This window comes from Kogia breviceps, chromosome 10 (genome assembly GCF_026419965.1).
Source record: "Kogia breviceps isolate mKogBre1 chromosome 10, mKogBre1 haplotype 1, whole genome shotgun sequence".
NCBI lineage: Eukaryota > Metazoa > Chordata > Mammalia > Artiodactyla > Physeteridae > Kogia > Kogia breviceps.
Window position 1 is genome coordinate 4,696,202 of NC_081319.1, and position 12,289 is coordinate 4,708,490.

Sequence of the window (12,289 nt, forward strand, 5' to 3'; positions counted from 1 at the left end):
TGTCGAACTAGCACAGTTTTTCATAATTTTTTGCTTTAGTGAGGGAAAGACAGTCCCACGAAGTTATTGGAAAGATGCTCTAGCCACAATCCTCCAGTTTTTCTCAGTCAGAACTTCTGAGTCCCCTGAACTGTGTAGAGGCTACAAAGTATTGTGGGCACTGGAAGTCGCTGGCTAGATGGCTTGAAATTGTTCCCATTTGCCTTGGGACAGTTTCTGTCAAAGGAAGGTTTTCACCTCTGGAAAGCCCCCTGAGCTCCCAGCCAAACAGGCCCGCGCTGACTGTCCATCCTCCATTCTCAAAATGTCCTCGGAAGGACCTCCAGGCTAGATCGGGCACGGTAATGGCTTTCTAGATCTCTTGTCCGTTGATTATTCGCCAGGCCCAACAGTTGTCTGCATTTAATGCTGTTTGTAACCGTGCAACTATTTTCTTGCCTTCCTTCCACTTCGTGCTGCCTATACCTGTCGCCTTTGAGCTTCTTTGCATTGTGGCTGTCCTTGGGTTCTCTTATCTATTCAAAGCTCTTCTATAACCTCGCTCTAATGGTTTAACAGTTCTGTGGATGGAAACTTACCACTCTAATGCTTCTTCTCTTTTAAAGACTACATGCATTCCATTTGAAATGAAGCATTCCTGGATTACTGGTTAGTGCTGGTGTGTGAGGCTGACGATGGTAGCCTGGGTGACTCTGTTCAGGTTGTAGAGTGACTAACATTTACCTTGTTTTATGATAGTTGAACGGCACTTCTGTCTGCTCCAATTTCAGTTCTTTGGAAAGATATTCAGCGCATCCTAGCAAGGAAGGCTTTCTATTCCACTGGCTCCTTAAGAAGCAAAAGTGGGTTAAATTTTACACTTCCCTGACTGGGTGGGGTTTTCTCTCTCCCCTGTACCCCCTCCACCCAACTGAGGTAAAAATCTGATACGAAGAAAAACTCAGATCAAGCCTTCCTTGCTAGCCATGTTGTAACAATGAGCATAATTTTCATGGGGTCTTCGCTGTATTTGGTTTTGTTTCTGATTTCATATTCCTTTGAGGTACAGTCAGATGAAATGCTGAATTCCAAGTGCGTTCCAGTGAGGAGCTGCCTTGCATCCTCAGAAAATGTGCATCCAAAACAAAACCAAATATTATCAAAAAACTGACGCAGGTAACATTATGGTTCCCACGCCCACGTGAAGCTGGGGATTTTGAACGTGGCTCTAAGAGTTACCATTTCTGCCTGTGTGTCGTGTATGCTGGGTGATGCCCTCAGTAGCATTGACTACTAGACTGTAAGTGTGTTTTATCAAAGTGTGTAAGAGTAAAAACTCACTTGCACGAATTGAAAAGTACAGAAATGACACTTGTGAACGTGTGAACATTAACACTGTAGTTGATAGATCTTAAGCTGCTAATTGTTGAGAGAGATTTACATTTTTGTTTTGTCTGGTTGCTGCAGATTCTCAGCAGCACTTTTACTGTACATACAAATTGAAATAAAGACCTCAGCTGATAACGAGGTGGTTGGACTCGGGTTTGTTTTGCTCATTATTTTTGCATATTCAGTTCCGGTGACAAGTTTGTCAGTCTGAAAACTTTCTACTAATTTGTGCATTAGAAACTTTGTGAGTGTGTGTGTGTGCGTGTGTGCGTGCGTGTGTGCGTGTGTGTGTGTGCGTGTTTAGCCAGTACCTTAAAACTGTAACCAATAGCTGATAGCTGGGTAGCTGTCACCGTCTCCCTGGATTGTATACACTTCATTTCAGACTGGCATTTTGCCACAGTTCCTTTAGGCTGGTAGGTAGGACTGCCTTTTAGTGCTTTGGAGGGAGTTCTTGAGAGGCAGTACCACCCAAATTCAGCATCTGCTGCCCGCAATGGGTATAATAATCCCTGTCCATTGTTACAAGGCTTTGTTAATGAACCAATGTTATGATGGGTGTAAAAACTTACTTTACAAAACATTTGAGGTTTGAAGTTCTACATTCATGAAAGGGGTTATCTTCTAGCCTAACTCCAGCTATGGTTTTGGTATAGATATAGTAGTTTCTATTACAGCTTTTCTTTGATGATCTCTAGGAGGTCTCTGGAAATCGAGAAGCTCTAATCTTGCCTTTTTGTAATTTTTTTTTTTTTTTTTGGCCACGCTGCGGCTTCCGAGATCTGAGTTCCCTGACCAGGCATTGAACCCGCAGCCCCTGCAGTGGAAGCGCAGAGTCTCAACCACTGGACCACCAGGGAAGTCCCTAATCTTGCCTTTGACAGGGTACCAAACAGGGTCCTCATGACTTGGTCCTTCACACCCCCAATCTGAATGTCGAGCTGTTTAGGCCACACTTCTGGCTTACTGGTTCTGTGCCTCCTACCCCATCTATAAACTAGACATATCACACCCACCTTGATCCTACCTTGTGGGTGATGTGAAAATAAGAAATGCCGCTTGTGAAAACTTTTAAACTCGCTGTGAGAATGCCCTAAACTTCTTGGAAATATGGACCAGGCTGCCGTGTACAGATGTGCAGGTTGTACGCCGGCCAATCCCAAGGGGCCGTAAGAAAACTACACTGTGAATGAGACATCCTAGAGTTTCACAGTGCACAGTGGGCGCCCAGAACAGCCCTGACCGCAGCCGATAATGTGAAAGCCTGATTTATTGTCATCCATCAAAAACTTTGGAGAGTGGAAGGCTGGAAATGTAAATCTGAGAAGCTGTGGTGTAGACAACAGACCGGGGAGGCAGGGGATGGGTGTGTGGCCAACTAGAAAGTGTCGGCCTCACCTGAAGTGTTTTCAAACTCCGTGAGCTAAACTAAACTCCTGGCCAACTTGCGACCCCAAATCTAGGTAATGAAGAGTAGCTAACATTTATTGAGTACTTACTGAATTCTGGGCTTCGTGTTTGGTACTTGTAACGCAGTTCTCACTTGACTCTCCCCAGGGCCTCACACAGGCCTCGTCATCCTCATCGTCTAGCTGAGGAAACGAAACTGAAGTGGCCTGCCCAGAGTTACACTGTTAGGAAAGAGTAAATGAATGTGATGGAAAGTAGGTCTGTGCAATGTACGTAACAAAAGATGGGTGTCCGCAAAGAGTTAATACAAACCGAGAAACCGTCAGCTAAGTAGAAAATAGGCAAAAGATTCACAGAAAAAGAAATGAATCACCAGTAAGCATTCAGTAGAAAATGTTTGGCCTCATGTGTAAATTCAGTGCGTTAAATGGGGGAAAAAAAAGTGGTGAAATAGTATATTGTGTATTTGTGTTCAAAATAGTTTTCTTTGCATAAATATATGTATGTAAGTATATAGAAATAAAGCCACATTAAACTGTCCCCAGTAATTACTTCTGGGGAAGGGAGTGGGAGGAATGGTGGTGAAATAGGACTTTCATGCTTGACTCTTATAAAGTGTGAGTCTCTTAATACAAATGTATTTGTGTATCTTTAAAAAATCAAAACTTTTTAAAAAGAAAATAACAGGTCCCTTGAGAGGTGGCAAAGAGATGACAGTGTTACTCATGCCAGACTGTAATAGAACATCTTTTGCTTTAGGATTGCCTTAGAAGGAGCTCTGGACCAAGTTTGGACCACCCGTTGGGCTTTCTTGCCGCCCTGGATTTCTAGGCTTTGTGGTCCGATGGCCATCCCAGTGCCAGACAGGACGTGGGGCGGTGGGCTTGCAGCAGCCGGTACCACCTGTTCAGTTCAGCCCTTCATTCATCCTGCAGCATTTGAGAGCCACTGTGTACCAGACCAGGCTGTGGAGATGTGCTCAGTCAAGGGGAGAGGAACCTGTGTTGTAACAGAGCTGGAAGCCATGTGTGGGAGCGAAGAAGAGGGAGCAGTTCTGACCGGGCAGTTGGGAAAAGCTGGATGGAGGCGGGTTTACGGTGAGTGAAGGTGAGTGAGGAGCCCCTTCCAAGTTGAAGGAACAGTATTGGCAAAACCACGGAGGTGACAGAGGCCGAGGTGAGTGGTTCAAGCAATGGATCAGAGCCTCAGACGGCTGGGAGGCTGCCGGGCAGAACGTGTGAATCAGGGACAAAGTTAAAAATAGTTGCGAAAAATTCTGAATGCCATGCTGAAGGTTTGCCCTGTGGCTGCAATAAGGTGTCGAGTGGTGTAGTGATCCATCTGTGTTTAAAGACAATTATAGCCCTTCTGGAAGGAACCAGTAGCCTTCTTTTCATGTGATCCAAGTCACTTAGCTGGTTGAGAAATGCTGTCCAAGGTATTTGATCTTTTGCCTTTTGATCCTATAATGGAAGGATCACATAAACTTTTTATTTGATCTGGGAGGTGAGGGTATAGTGAGGGTATAGGAAGCTCAGAGTTTACTTCGTATATATAAATGTGTGTCACTTCTGGCATTAGAATCGTTAAATTCTACAACAAGAGTGCTTACAAATTTATTCAGGCGCCTGCCTTAAGGAATGCTTAAACTGTCCAAAGGAAGATTCTTTTAGAAGACTTCATTTCAGTAGTTATTGAGACTCTATTATGGCCATTATGAAAATAAATTATAATAACCACTCTACCTTAGAGAGCGGTTGTGAGGATTAAATGAAATAATTGTGCGGTGCCTCATCCAGCTCCACAAATGGTCTCAATTATTGTTATTAATAGACTGAGAATTCCTTGAGGACAGGGAGCTGTCTCGCTCATCCGAGTCTTTTCAGACTATATCGTGTCTCTCATTCATTCTTACCTGATGAAGGACCCAGTAGCCAGAGTTTGGGCTGTCTATAGCCAGCTCTGTCTCTTGAGTTGGTTTGGAAAACCAAAAAGTAATCAGTACGTGTCAAGGATACTCTGACCGTAGAAACAACAGACAAAAGCATCCCAGCCATAGAGAACAAAAGCTGGCTAATGGACGCACATACACTGGGCTGAGAGGCTAACAGTAGATTTTACCGATGACTTCTTAACCACAGGTAAGGACTTTTTTGGGTTCATGGCTGTGTCCTCGGTGCCGGGAATGGTGCCTGGTGCATAATGGGTGCTCTTTGAAAAGTGGAATTTTAAAATTGCTACATATTGAATCCCTAGTCTGTGCCAGGCACAGTGCCACTTGTTTTACTGCTAATTCTTACAGTTGCTCTGAAGAGGAGATGGTGTAATTTCCATGTTGCAGATGGAAACAAACTCAGATAGGTGTTTGGGTTTTATCCAATGGGCAAGTCGTTTCACTAGTAGATGGCAAAGCCAGGATTTGGACTCAGGGACCCTGAATCACACTTCTTTATGCACTGGAAGCATTTTTTTTCTCTTTTACATGTTTTCATTAGGTATCTTCCAGAACATAAATGAAACACTTCCTGCTGAAATTCATTTAATCGTCATGACCAGATTGCCAGCCCAGAGACACTGACTTGGAAAATTGGAATGTTATGCTGTTTGCCCCTGTACTAAAACAACCCAGACTACTGTACTTACTCTTTTTTGAAAGTACCAGCTTTAATGAGATACCATTCAATTCAGTCGTTTAAAGTATTCTATTCGGTGGTTTTTGTTTACTGACAGTTGTGCATCCACCATCACTAATTCCAGACCATTTTCATCACCTAAAAATGAAACCCTCCACCCATTAACTGTCATCCTCCTATTCTCCCAGCCCTAAGAAACCACTAATCTACTTTCTTTTTTTTTTGTGGTACGCGGGCCTCTCACTGTTGTGGCCTCTCCCGTTGCGGAGCACAGGCTCTGGACGTGCAGGCTCAGTGGCCGTGGCTCACGGGCCCAGCCACTCCGCGACATGTGGGATCCTCCCGGACCGGGGCACGAACCCGCGTCCCCCACATCGGCAGGTGGACTCCCAACCACTGCGCCACCAGGGAAGCCCGACTAATCTTTCTATCTATAGGCGTGCCGATTCTGGACATTTTATGTAATTGGAATAACATGATATGTGGTCCTTTGTGACTGGCGTTTTTCACTTAGGATGTTATCAGCGTTCATCTATGTGGTAGCATGTTTCAGTACCTCATTCATTTTTACTGCTAAATAATATTGCATTGTATGGATACACATTTTTATCCATTCATCAGTTGTTGGATATTTGGGTTGTTTCCATTTTTTTAGCTATTATGAATAGTGTTGTTGTGAACATTCATGTCCAAGTTTTTGAATGGACCTTTGTCTCATTTCTCTTGGGTATATACCTGGGAGTGGAATTGCTGGGTCATGCAGTAACTATGTTTAACCTTTTGAGAAACTACCAGACTGTTTCCAAAGTGGCTAAAGCATCTTACATTCCTACCAGCTGTCTGCACCTCCTCACCAGCAGTTGTCATCATCTGACTTCTTAATTATTCCCATCCTATGGGTGTGAAGTGGTATCTCATGGTCTTGATTTGCATTTTATGTGTTTTTACACTAATATCTCTTTTCAGAAGCTTTCCTATCCATATCTTCCCAACCCAGGCTGTGGCTCCCACATTTCATTATTGCCACTATGCTTGCCTTACCTAAAAGCATTTCATTTCCCCACTGAAAACTGCTTTTCATCTACTATGGGCTGGGATTCCATATAACCCAACTCGTCAGAATTTTATCCAAAGTAAGGTTAACTGGATTCTGAATGAGTCCCCACCAATAAGTAAGATATGTGCTTGGACTTTGTGACTGCTGATCTAGCAGCTTTGAGACTATTTCTGCTTAAAACCAAGATTTTATTTTTTTAAAAAAAGAGTGAGGAAGGAGAGAGAGAGGGAAGGAAGGGAGGAAGGAAGAAAGGAAGCCCGGCCTCCCACTCGTCATGTGACCTTGGACTCTCAGCCCAAGTCCTCACGCAGGGTGTCCCCCGCTCCTCCCTTCCTGCCTTGTACTGCTTCACTTCTCTGCTCCTTTGCATGTGCTCTTCCCTCTTCTTGCAGTGACACACCCCCCCACCCTATTTATCTGCCTGGCAAGCTCTTACTCTTTTTTTTGGCTGCATTGGGTCTTCGTTGCTGCGCGCGGGCTTTCTCTAGTTGCGGCGAGCGAGAGCTACTCTTCGTTGCGGTAGGCGGGCTTCTCATCGCGGTGGCTTCTCGTTGCAGAGCACGGCCTCTAGGTGTGAGGGCTTCAGTAGTTGTGGCTCACGGGCTCTAGAGCACAGGCTCAATAGTTGTGGCACACGGGCTTTGTTGCTCCGCAGCATGTGGGATCTTCCTGGGCCAGGACTCGAACCTGTGTCCCCTACATTGGCAGGCAGATTCTTAACCACTGTGCCACCAGGGAAGCCCTCTTACTCTTTTATTTTACTCTTTATTAAAGAATCTTTCAAACATAGGCTATAAATGCATGGGGTATTAAACCCCAGTCAACAGTTACCAACCTGTGGTCAATCTTGCCTCATCCACACCTGCCCTCCTCTCCCCTCAAACTGGATCCATTTGGAACAAATGCCAGGTAGCATACATTATTTGTCCTTTTGGGTTTTTTTTTTCTGGTCAAATTATTTTTTATTAAGGTGAAATTCACATAACATAAAATTAACCATTGTAAAGTGAACAACTCAGTGGCATTTGGTAGATTTACAATATTGTACAACCATTGCCTCTATCTAGTTTGTAAACAGCTTCATCACCCCAAAAGGAAACCCCATACCTGATAAGCGGGCGCTCCCCATTTCCCCCTTCCACACACTCCAACCACCATTCTGGGCTCTGTCTCTGTGAATTTGCCTATTCTGGATGTTTCATATAAATGGAATCATCGAAAATGTGACCTCTTGTCTGGCTTCTTTCACTCAAGCATAATGTTTTCAGTGTTCATCCATGTTGTAGCATGGATCATTACTTCATTCCTTTCCATAGCTGAATAATAAATGTCCTTTTGTAGGGGCAGACCACGTTCTGTTTATCCCTTCTCAGTTGATGGCCATTTGGGTTGTTTCCACCTTTTGGGTACCATGAATAATTCTGCTGTGAACATAGGTGTACGTGTACTTGTCCGAGTACCTGTTCTCATTTCTTTTGAGGTGTACACCTACGAGTGAACTTGCTGGGTCGCGTGGTCATTCTGTGTGTAACCTTTTGAGGACGTAGGCAGCCTCTCCCCTGTGAAGCCTGCCCTGACTTCCCCACATACATTCAGGTGACCCTGGCTTTGCCAGCCTCTCTGTTACAGCACCTACCTCACTATGACTTCTTTGGTTTATGTGGTTTTGCCACACTACATCGCTTCCCGTGGTAACCGAGCTCTTTCTCACGAGACACCCTCCCCGATTCTCGCTCGCCATCGTTCCAGTCAACTAATCCCATGATCCTGGCTCAAGAACTGGACCAGTAATTCAACTCAGGCCAGTCACACTTGGTCCTGAGGCTCTTGCTGGCCGAGTTGGGAAAGAGGGACTCTTCTCCTTTTGCTACCTGCAAGGACCCTTTGTCCCCAGAGTTGCCAGGAGCACAGCCTACCCAAGTGTGAGGTCAGGAGGGAGGGAGGCAGGGCCAAGACATGGACAAGAGAAACAGGTTCTTGATGAGCCAGTTTGACTCCTGGATGCAGACATGCTTGAAGACAGATTGATCTCCTGAACCTCCCCGTGTTGTGAGCCAGTAAATTTCCTTTATTGCTAAGGTAGTTTGAGTTGGGTTTTGTCACTTGCAGCCAGGAGACACACATGATGGTGGACTCATAAGGGACTGTCCGCCAATACCCTCCCTTCCAGGACCACACCTCCCTGCACTTCAGCCGAGCTGTGTGCATGGGAGGGGCCGTATTCTCATAGCCTGGTACTGTCGAGCTTGGGACCAGAAAGAGGGTCAGTCCTAGTTCTTGGGTCATAGGAGCAGGTAAGTGTGAAGTTCGTGAGAGCTGTGGGCAGGGAGGGAGACCCCAGGCAGGCAAAGAGAAGTGAGGCAGGGCGCACCCCAAGCGCCCCGGGCCCTGGCCCAGCTGCCAGTGCTGGCCTACAGACCTCGCCATGGTTCGGTCGTGTAAGACATGCCCATGTGCCTCTAATTAGTCACACTTTGGGGGCCTAATCTAATTCAGGCCATATTTCTGTAATATGCCTAGTCACATGTCTCCCACAAGCTCCTTAAGCCACAAACCACTTCTTATTCACTTTTGCATCATTCATACCTGTGAGGAGCTCTGCCAGGGCTCCTGCCTGTGTGGACACACCACTGACTTTATGTCAAGTGCTTGTGCATCCCAGGAGCCATGCTTAGTTGTTGTATGGGTGTCTTGTCTGATCCTACTGGATGCTAGTAGGTGGAACTGTGTGCAGTTTCCCATATCACCTGTTTTTTGAGCTATAAAAACAGCCATTTCATATGGCCCAGTGTCATACGAATGGTATTTCGCTGATGAGGCCAGCGAGGTTGGTGTCTTGCCCGAGGGAAGCCGGGTAGAAAACGGCGGAGCTGACAGCAAGGGGAGGCCTTGACTTTCAGTGGCGTGAGTGAGTGAGAGAGGGAAGACAGGACGCGGAGGTCTCGTAACAGAGCCTCCGCCCTGCCCGTCTGCCCTTGGCACCCTGGGCAGTGAGAGAGGAGGCAGAGGGCCCACAGGTGCTGCAGGCCCGCCCCGCAGCTCTTGGGAGCCCATGCCATGGGCCGAATGTCCGGGCTCACTTGGGGCCTGGTTCGTCCTGCAAAGGCCCTCTGGTCAGGCAGCAAGGGCAGCACACCTCTGGGGAAGGTCTCTGCCCAAGTCAGCTGCCCGTGACCTCAGGCAAATCCTTCCACCTGTCCCCGCCTCCTGCACTCCACTGAGGGACAGAGGTAACAAGGCACCAGTCTCAGGAGGTTGTTGGGAGGGTGTCGTGAGTTAACTGTTGTCAGGTACCCAGCACAGCACCTGACAGGCAGTAAATGCTCAGTGAAAGTCAACCAGCCTTGCTGTTATCAGAAGCCAGGCTCCCTTGTCCACCCTTCGCCACCCCTGGCAAAATGCTGCCGTTCCCGTGCGCGCTGTCCCTGCCATACCTTCACACAAGCTGCTCGCACTGCCCTGCCCTCCCTCTGTCTGCTTAGGGAATTTCTCTTCTTCCTTCAAAGAGCCCCCCTTCTCAGAAGTCTTCCTTGACCAGCCCTTCTCCCCACATCCCCCAAACAGACCAGAAAGCCGTCTTCGCTTCCCTCTCTGTGTCTCTGGTCCAGTGCCAGCTGAGTTGGGCTCTATGACAGCTACCCAGTGAGTGGTGGTTGAGCGTTTACATGACTGTCAGCCCCGCTGGACTGTGAGGGCAGCTGGGGAGGGGTCAGTTTCTCTCCTGGGGGACCTCAGACTCTCAATGGTTTCAAGTGTGAAACAATCAGTGATTGAGATAGAAATCTCCCAGCTACGGGGACAAGTACACAGAGGAACTTGAGTCTGGAGGGAGGCTGGCATGTGGTGGGTTCTCACACTTCAGACCCAGCTCCCTGGATCCACCCATTGGAGAACTGCAAACCGTTTAGCCAGTGGCCCCCCGAAAGAATTTGGAAACACTGTGCCCTCTCACACATTCTATAGTTGACATCTACAATATTAAGGCTTAAATGGGGAGGACTTCCCTGGTGGCGCAGTGGTTAAGAATCTACCTGCCAATGCAGGGGACATGGGTTCAAGCCCTGGTCTGGGAAGATGCCACATGCTGCGGAGCAACTAAGCCCCTGCGCCACAATTACAGAGCCCACGTGCCGCAACTACTGAAGCCCACGCGCCTAGAGCCCATGCTCCACGACAAGAGAAGCCACCACAATCAGAAGCCCACGCACCACAACGAAGAGTAGCCCCTGCTCGCCGCAGCGAGAGAAAGCCCACGTGCAACAGTGAAGACCCAACACACCCAAAAATAAATAAATTTATTGAAATTTTTAAAAAAGCTTAAATGGGTACAAAGGATGTACTTTCCAGGATATTTTAAATATTGACACTGTAAGGTTGAACTGTTTCGTCACTCTGTAATGCATCCAGTGAAGCTAAAGAGCATTGTGATTGCATCCCCATCATCACCCATGTAAACAACAGCATGCAAACAAGCTCTTCTTTATTAATGAGGTTTCACCTCACTTTTTTATCTCTGAAAATTGTATTCAGTTCCTCTCCCCACAAAGTTTTAGCCTAATGTACTATATTCTTATGCCTGGAAGTCTCTTATTGATCATACCATCTTCTCTGTACCAAAAACTATGGGTGTAAACTGATTTTAAAATTTTAAAATTTTCTGTGATCATAAGTCACTAAGTGTTTTTAAAATGTTATTCTGGAAAGGTATGACCACAAATATTAGTATGCGATTGATCAAAACTATAAATGTTACAAATATTGATAGCTACTGATTAAACAGTGTTACTATATATTTCATTTTTTTATGAGTTGATTGGATTTCCCCCATTGTGTGTACCCTCGGATAAATATGAAGCTTATTTCTACAGCTTCATTTCTTCCTCATTCTCATTTTTACAGGTATAAGCACTCAGAAATCTTGTCACATAAATAAGGAACAGAAACGAAAGGAAGGAGTATTGGAGCAATGTTACTCAATTATTTTAACTCCCTTTGAGTTTCATGCCAAAAATCAATAGTAATCCATCATCAAGAATTATTTTTTATTGCAACTTGGTGATAGGTAAATGAGAGTTCCTTATACTGTTTGTGTATGTTTCCATTTTTCATAATATAAGTTAAAGACGCCATGTTTACTCTCTATTGGCTGACAAAAGGATCGGGCCCTCCTGCAATTTTGTTGCAAGCAAAAGATAGAAACTACTCGACTGGCCAAAGGATTTGTCTCCCAGTATTTGGCGCCCTTAGAGCCCTTCTTCCTCTCCAGTCCCAAAGCAGGACTTCCGACTGGCCTTGCCGGTGGGGAGCATTTGTCTTTCTTTCCCAAAGCAAGAAGCTGCTTTCTCAGGGAGTCAGTGCCCCATTTGAAGACTGTGGTGGATGACTGTGATGGACCCCTTGGCCAAGGACCTGGGGAAGTGGGTCAGACCAAGAAGAATGAAAGAAAGGCTCCATCTCAGAATGTAAGTGCATTCTTTGCCCCTTCCAGCCTCTCCCATACCCCTTGCTCAGAACCTGGCACCTTTCAGTGGAGAAGACCTGAGTGGGACCTACCCAGGTTCATGCGGTTTAGAAGGGTGAAGCTGGAACTCTTTACGTCCATCTTTTCCAATTACTTCAGCCCGGGAAAGCCTAGTGAATAAATTGCATTCAAAATAAAAATGAACAACTACATGTGATCCTGGAATGGATCCTAGATTTGGAATGGGGGCTGGGGGGTGGGTGAATGCTATAAAAGACCTCGTTGGGACAACCAGCAATATTTGAATAATATTTTGCAGCATAAATAACAGTATTGCCTCATGATTAAATCGCCTGATCT

The 12,289-nt window shown here is 46.0% G+C and overlaps 1 protein-coding gene across 2 annotated transcripts in view; it reads left to right on the forward strand.

Moving 5' to 3' along the window:
- TMCC1 (transmembrane and coiled-coil domain family 1) overlaps positions 1-12,289 on the forward strand; it is a 243,240-nt gene that overhangs the window by 226,781 nt on the left and 4,170 nt on the right. The window contains exon 8 of one of the 2 annotated variants that reach the window (XR_010842459.1): positions 3,714-3,875. The gene's annotated coding sequence lies outside the window, so the exon portion shown is untranslated. Of the gene's footprint in view, positions 1-3,713; positions 3,989-12,289 lie in introns of those variants that run through there. The other variant, XR_010842458.1, reaches the window with a different exon arrangement.